The following is a 7960-nucleotide window of genomic DNA, read 5'->3' on the forward strand; positions in this document are numbered from 1 at the left end:
TCTCCCATTCTGTAGGTTGTCTTTTTGCTCTGTTAATTGTTTCTTCTGCCATACAGAAGCTTTTCAGTTTGATATAATCTCACTTGTTTCTTTTTTCTTTTGTTGCCTGTGCTTTTGGGGTCTTATTCATAATGTCTATGCCCAGTCCTACTTCCTGAAGTATTCCCCCTATGTTTTCTTTTGTAGTTTTATAGTTTTCAGTCTTATGTATAAGTCTTTAATCCATTTTGAGTTGATTTTGGTATATGGCAAGATGTATGGGTCTAGTTTCATTCCTTTACATATGGATGTCCAATTTTTGCACCACCACTTCTTGAGGAGGCCGTCTATTCCCCATTGCATGTTCTTGGTGCCTTTGTCAAAGATCAGTAGGCTGTAGGTATATGGGCTGATGTCTGGGTTCTCTATGCTGTTCGGTTGGTTCACGTGTCTGTTTTTATGGGTTACTATAGCTTTGTAGTATAATTTGAAGTCAGGTAGTATAATGCCTCTGGCTGTATTTTTCTTTTTTTTCCTCAGGATTGCTTTGGCTCTTCAGGATATTTTGTTGTTCCTTATGAATGTTTGGTTTGTTTTTTCTATTTCTGTGAAGAATGTCATTGGTATTTTGATGGGGATTGCATTTAACCTGTAATCACTCTGAGTAATAGGGACATTCTCACAATGTGAATTTTTCCAATCCAAGAGCATGGAATGTCTTTCTGTCTTTTCATGTTCTCTTTAATTTCTTTCGGCAGAGATTTAAACACCTACATTTTAAAAATTGAATATGAGTAATAGGGACATTCTCACAATGTGAATTTTTCCAATCCAAGAGCATGGAATGTCTTTCCGTCTTTTCATGTTCTCTTTAATTTCTTTCGGCAGAGATTTAAACACCTACATTTAAAAAATTGAATTGGTGTGGTAGTGGAGAACAGAGCATCTGTTCTTGCTTTTCAGTGTTTGGACCTAGAAAACTTCTTGCCAAATCTGTAGAGAGTACAAAACTGTTAGGGAAAGTTAGGGATGGCCAAACTCAACTTATAAGCTTGACAGCCTGGAATGGTGGGCTCAGAGCAATGAGTTAAATGCCAGAACAAGTATCAAGTTTGAATCTAGATTTTTAACTGTGGGGAAAACACCTTAGCAATCCATGTGAAAAAGAAGTGGAGAATCATATAAACCACAGTGTGATAAGATTGTTTAAACGCTGTCCACAACCCTGCACCATCCCATTGGAGCATCCACATCAAGATCACATCTGGGTCCTCATATATGAAGACCAGTTTCCACTGTTTCTGCTAAGCCCCATCCCAGCTCAATTCTGGGATACATATAGCAAGATTCAGGAACAGTGACAGCCATAGGATACCAAGGGGGTGGCCAGGACAGGGAGGTGTCTGGAAGCAAAGGAGAGCTAGAGAAACTCTTGCATGTTTAAAACAAATGTGTGTTTTTAGTTTTTTTTGTTAAACAAAAACCAACAACATGCACACCATAAAAACTGGGAAGAAAGCTAAGAAGCAGTGAATCGGAAACCATCCACATTCCCCCAGGGAGCAGTCATTTTCAAAGGGCAGAGGACGAAGCTGGGGGCAGAGCAAGCTCAGTCAGAGCTCCGCGGGCTTGGCTCGATGGTCCTTCAGGCCACTTCTGTCAGGAATGACTTACTGATAGGACGTGGTTGTCTCCAAATAGCTGAATTCCAGAATATGAAACCAGAACCCATGGGTGGAGTGACAGTGAGGTACACTGAGAAAGCTTTCCTGTCTATTTCCAAAAATAGAGATGGCTGCTTGTCCAGTGCTGAGCACCAGCTGTGGGGAAACTGATGGTCAGTGTCAGTTCCACCAAAAGAGGATTTCTAAACTTTCCTCTAAATGTCCCAGTCCCCACAAAAGCCTCATTAATCCACAACCCATTTATTAAGAAATTGCATTTATTGAGAAAGGAAACTTTTCCTGGCTAGAAGTGTTGAAATAATTTATTCTTCTGCATTTTTAGAACATATAAAAATCAATCAATGTAATAAACCACATTAACAGAATGAAGGAAACCTATGGTTATTTTAATTGACTCAGGAAAAAAAAATTGACAAAATTCAACATCCTTTTATGATTAAAAAACCACTCAAGAAACAAGGAATGGAAGGAAACTTCTTCAACATAATAAAGACCATGAATAAAACCCCACAGCCAGCATCATACTCAGTGGTGTTTCCCCTTAGGAACAAGACAAAGATGCCTGCTTTTGCCATTTCTACTCAGCCTGGTTTTGGAAGTCCTAGCCAGAGCAATTAGGCAAGAAAACCAAATAAAACACATATACATCAAAAAGAAAGAAGTAAAATTATCTCTGTTTGCAGATGACATGATCTTATAGTAGAAAATCTTGAAGATTACACACACACACACAAACTGCCAGAACTAGTAAACAAATTCAGCAAAATTGCAGGATACAAAATTGACACAGAAAAATAAATGGCATTTCCATACGCTAATGATGAACAACCTGAAAAGGGAGTTTAAAAAATTCCATTTACAATAACATCAAAAAGAATACATTATGTAGAAATAAATTTAGTCAAGGAGGTAAAAGACTCACATTTTTTTTAGTAGTTTAGGATTTACTTTTGTAAAAAGCATGTCGACAAATATTAAATGTTATAATTGCATTTTGAACAATATAAGTATAAAACTCAAAACATCTAATGATAAACACTGATCTCCCATGCCTGACTTGGATTTAGATATTGAGTATTTTATATTTTATAGAAAAGAACTTTCAAAGTGCTATCAGTGATTATAACTTGTGCTATTATTCCTCATCAAAATCTTGACAAAATTTTAAGTATTAAATTAAACTAAATTAAAGGTATTAAAGGTATTTTTTTTCTTGAATATTCTAATACATGCCAGTTTGAATTAACCTTCAGATTTTCAGGGTATGAAAAATATACAAATAGAGTACATAAGAATATGTTTTAACACATTTAGAATGTCTGTTTACAGTTACAACAGAAATACCTTCAACTTTCAGATATTGAAAAAAAAATACCCTAAGCAAACAAAAAAGGTATTTTGGGTCAAGTTACCTCTCAGTACAAATAGTATATCATGTCAATAAATTTTTAAACCAATTTCTTAAAAGCATTAAAAAACATCCTCCAGCCACCCGGGCCGCCTGGCCTCCCCTGGCTCAGGCTGAAGGTGAGAGAGACGCGCCAGAGCCTCCGCCTCTGCTGCTGCTGCTCCCGCGCTGGCCGCCGGCCCCACTTCCAGGGAACCGGAGGGAGGCCGAAGCCCGGGCCGCCCCGCAGCGCGCGACACCCCGCCGCTGCCACCCGGCACTCTCCTGGCTCGCGGACGCCGCCGCCGCCGCGTAGTCTGCCCGTCCAGGTATTTTTATCAGCTCCCTCTCTCCTGACTTAAAACTTTTTTTCTCTTAACTGTGATAACATTTACGTAATAAAAGTTGACCACTGCAACCACTTTTTGATCATTTTTTATTTTTCTTTTTCACCAGGCTCCCGCCCATCCTGGCAGGCCCCGCCCCCGTATCCTAGCAACGCCGGGACGCGCCTCTCCAGGCTGGGAGCGCAGCACGCCGGGGTCTCGTGCTGCCATCGCGGCTGCCGCCACCCTCCCCCGGCCTCCGTAGCGCGAGCCTGGCCGAGCCGGCGCGTGCGCTGCTGGGGCGTCCGGCGTGCCCCGGTTCTGAAAACGGCGGAGGCGGCGACGGCGGCGGTTTGCGGAGACGCATGGAAGCGAAACCCTGTTCTTGATGCTCGTGCTGCTGGCGCTGGCACTGCCCGGCATCTGCGGAGACTCCGCGGCCGGTGAGGAGAGGCCGGGGGTTGGGGGGACTGGGAGCAGGGAGTCTGGGAGCCGGGGTTCGGGAGGACCAGGGAGCTTGGGGTCGGGGGAACCGGGGAGCCGGGACGGGGGAGCCCGGGGTCGGGGGAACTGGGAGCCGGGGCTCGGGGGCACCGGAAAGTCGCGGCCAGGGGTCGGGGATCCGGGGTCGGGGACGAGCCGGGGGAGGCCACTGGTTCGTAGGGTCTCGACCCGAAGGCCCTGGGATGGAAGTCCCCGACCCGGAGGGCCCTGGGGGTGAGCAGCCCCCGACCCGGGAGGCCTTCTGGGCAGGGGCGGCGCTGGAGGTGAGAGGGTGGCTCTGGAGAGTTCCTGGGGGTGGCAGCAGTGCTTGGGAGTGAAGTCCCCGAAGTGTTAGAGGGCCCTACGGGTTCCGAACCGGGACTGTTCCCCATGTGTCCCTGAGGCGCCTCTGTCCTGGTGTCTGTAAGTGTGAAGCCCTGGGCTTGCTGGTGGGGTGGGGGTTCTTGGCTGAGATGGAGGATCGAGGAACTAACCTGACCCCTGGAGGCCCCACGCCTTGGTCCTTGGACTTTCTCTTTGGACTGGAGCCAGGGGTCAGAGGCCTGTCTATTACCTGCTCAACCCACCCTCCGTGGACTGGGTCCTGCAGGGCCTGGGGAGGAGACCCGAGGGAGGGACCACGAGGGGTGGCGCGCCCTGCTTGGGGGGTGTCAGGTCAAGAGACTCTCCCCCAACCCCAGGACTTCCTGGGGCCCTGCCTAGTTGGTCCTGCCTGAAGAATGGGCCGTTCTTCAGTGGGCGCTGTGACCAAGTGTGTGTAAATGGCCTCCAAAAGGGTCAGGGCCTGAGGCTTGGACCAGATTATCATTCTTAGCAGGATTTAGTCCCAGCATGCACCTGCTCACTGTATTCTCTCCACAATGCAAAGCCCATGTTAGGCTCCAGTGAAGGACCCTGCCTGCGCGGGGAGGCAGGAGCTCCCAGAGTTCGGTGCATGTTGCTGTCCGATTTTGTCTCATTTGGGGGCACAGGATAAGATGGCATCTAGTCCTCCCTCATCCTTTTACAAGTGGGGAAACTGAGGCCCGGGAGGGGAGTTGAAGTGTTCCAAGGTCACAGTGGGGTCGCCTTGGGTACCCAGTTCAGAGCAGGGAATGTCGAGAGCTGTTTTTAGCAGACTCCCATGGCCTCTGGGTCTCAGTGCTGTGCACAGGACTGGGCCATGTTTTGAGGGTGGGCACACACGGGGTAGAGACTGCTCGTGGGAAAATGGATTGGGGTCTATTTTTCCAGGAGAAAAGCAGGACAGCCTCTCTTCTGCTTGATAGAAATTTTTTTCCTTTATTGAGACCCCAGCTTGGTTCTGGGTTAAAGATTCATAGGGACAGACACATAGGGAGCCAAGGGTACAAGCAGAAGTCCGGGAGCTCTTGGAGAGGTGGGAGCGGCCTGAGCCGAGTCAGCTGTCCTGAGCAGGGAACCACAAGACCAGGGAGGGACTGCCTCTTATAGGAGCTTTGCCACGTCCATCTCCGCTTTTTTGTAATCAGAATGGTCCTTTATTGAATGCCTCCTGGCCAGGGCATTGGCCCAACAGTGAGGCAGCTCTCTGGAAGACACAGAGCCCCAGGTGAGGTGAGTGCAGGACCAGTGGGTGCAGGTGGTGGGGTGTATTAGTCCGTTTTGTGTTGCTATAACAGAAATACGTGAGACTGGGTAATTTATAAGGAAAAGAGGTTTATTTGGCTTATGATTCTGGGACAGCTGCATATGGCATGGGCCTCAGGCTGCTTCTACTCATGGTGGAAAGTGGCAGGCAGCCAATAGGTACAAGCAGATCACATGGCAAGAGGAAGCAAGAGAGAGAAAGGTGCCAGGGTCTTTTTAAGCAATGAGCTCTCGTGGGAACTAATAGAGCGAGAACTCGCTCATTAATCCCCCTCCCCCAAGGAGAGCATTAATCCATTCATGAGGGATCTGCCCCCATGATTCAATCAGTTTCCAACACTGCCACATTGGAGATCAAATTTCCACTGAGTTTTGGAGGGGACAACACATCCAAACTCCATCATGGGGGCTGGGCTCGTGGGTGCAGATAGGGTGGAGGTGGGTTCATGGGTGCACTTTCAGGGGTCCTGGACCCATCTGTGGGTACAGTTTGGTGGGGGCTGGGCCTGTGGGCCTGATTGGGTAGGGGCTGGGCCCATTGGTGCACTTTTCTGAGGGCTAGGCTTGTGGTTGCAGTTGGGGGCGGCTGGGCCAGTGGTAGTGCTTTGGTGGGGATTGGGCCCATTTGTGTGCTTTGAGGGGGACTGGACCTGTGGGTACAGTCGGTGGGGGGTGGATTCACAAGAGCACTTGTGGGGTGCTGGACCTGCAGGTGCACCTTTGTGGGGCTGGGCACGTAGGTAGAGCTGGGTGTGAACTGTGCCCTTGCATGCACTTGGGTGGGGGTTGGGCACGTGGGTGTGTTTTGGGGGACAGTGGCCCTGTGAATGCCGATGGGTGGGGAAGGGCGCGTGGGTGCATTTGAGTAAGGCCTGGGCTCGTGGGTGCACTTCTGTGGGGGCTGGTTCCATGGGTATACTTTTGGGGTCCTGGGCTTCTGGGTGTACTTTTGGGGTGCTGGGACTCTGGGGGTACCTCGGGGAGATGCTGGTCCCAATGGTGCTTTTGGGGGAGGACAGTGCCAGAGGATTCTGTGCCCATGGGTACAGTTGGGATTGGCAGACCCATAGGTGCCGTTCGGTGGGAGCTGGCGCCATGGGTGCACTTTGGTAGGGGTGGGATCATGGGGGCAGTTGAGGGTGGTGAGCTCAGGGGTGCAGCTGCAGGGGGCCTGGGCCCGTGTGTGCAGATGGGCGTGTCCTGGTTCAGTGCGTGAGCTTGGGTGGGGGTACGGCACATGGGTGTGCTTTAGGGGGGCCCGGCCCCATGGGTGGCTTTGGGTGATTGCTGGGCCCATGGGTGCGGTTGGGGTCAGAGCCTGTGGATGTACTCTTGGGGAAGCTAGGCCCATGGGTAAACTTTTTGGGTACTGGGCCCGTGGGTGCGGTTTGCAGGGCCTGCGTCTGTGGCTGCACTTCTGTGGGGCCTTGGCTTCATGGGTATACTTTTGGGGTCCTGGGCTTCTGGGTGTACTCTTGGGGNGGGGACAGGGGCCGTGAGTGCAGGGGGGTGGGGGCTGGGCACTTGTGTGCATTTGTATTGGGGCTGGGCCTGTTGGTGCACTTGGTGGGGCCTGGGTCGGAGGGTGCGCTGTTGGGTCTGGGCCCCTGGTTTAACTTAGGTGTGGCATTGGCCTGTGGGTGCAGTTGGTGGCAAGGTGGGCCCGGGGCTACAGTCGGGTTGGGGCTGGGCACGTGTGTGCACTTTGGTGGGGGCTGGATCCATGGCTACAGTTTGTGGGGGCTGGATATGTGCATGCAGTTGGGTGGGGGCTGGGCCCACGGGCGCAATTGGGTGGTGCTGGACACTTGGGAGCAGTTGGTGGGCCTGGGCCAGCGGACAGTTTGGTGGGGGCTGGGCCAGTGGGTGTAGTTGAGTGGGGCTGGGCCAGTGGTAGTGCTTTGGTGGGGGTGGGCCCATGGTAGCGCTTTGGGAGGTTCAGGGCCTGTGCCTGTGCTTTGAGGAGGGCTGTGCATGTAGTTGAGTGGGACCAGGCCCATGGGTGCTTTTGGATAGGGCCTGGGCCTGTGGGTGCAGTTGGGTGAGGGCTGGGCCTGTGGTTATACTTTTGGGGGCCTGGCCTCCTGAGTGTATTTTTAGAGGGCTTGGCTCATGGGGGTCGTTGGTTGGATGCTGGGCCCATGGGTGCTTTTGGGGGAGGGACATGCCAAAGGGTTCCAGGCCCATGGGGGTAGTTGTGACTGGCTGACCTGCAGGTGCAGTTGGGTGGGAGCTGGGCCCGTGGGTGCACTTCGGTGGGGGTGGGACCATGGGCGCAGGTGGGGGGGTTGTGCTCAGGGGTGCAGCTGGGGGTCCTGTGCCTGTTGGTGCAGCTGGGGGTGTCCTGAGCCCATGTGGGGGGGGGTGTCCTGGGCCCATGCATGCACTTGGGTGGGGGCAGGGCACGTATGTGTGCTTTGAAGGGGGCTGGGCTTGTGGTACAGTTGTGGGGTGCAGTTGGTGGGGGCTCT

The 7960-nt window shown here is 51.3% G+C and overlaps 1 long non-coding RNA gene across 1 annotated transcript in view; it reads left to right on the forward strand.

Moving 5' to 3' along the window:
• The first annotated feature begins 3715 nt into the window (after nucleotides 1-3715).
• The window catches only part of LOC103588020, an 8767-nt gene continuing 4522 nt past the window's right edge, over nucleotides 3716-7960 (forward strand). Inside the window, exon 1 of the long non-coding RNA XR_550279.1 lies at nucleotides 3716-3820. This is a non-coding gene — a long non-coding RNA (uncharacterized LOC103588020). The remainder of the gene's footprint in view (nucleotides 3821-7960) is intronic.

Source organism: Galeopterus variegatus, unplaced genomic scaffold, assembly GCF_000696425.1.
Source record: "Galeopterus variegatus unplaced genomic scaffold, G_variegatus-3.0.2 Scaffold514, whole genome shotgun sequence".
In the NCBI taxonomy this organism is placed as follows: Eukaryota; Metazoa; Chordata; class Mammalia; order Dermoptera; family Cynocephalidae; genus Galeopterus; species Galeopterus variegatus.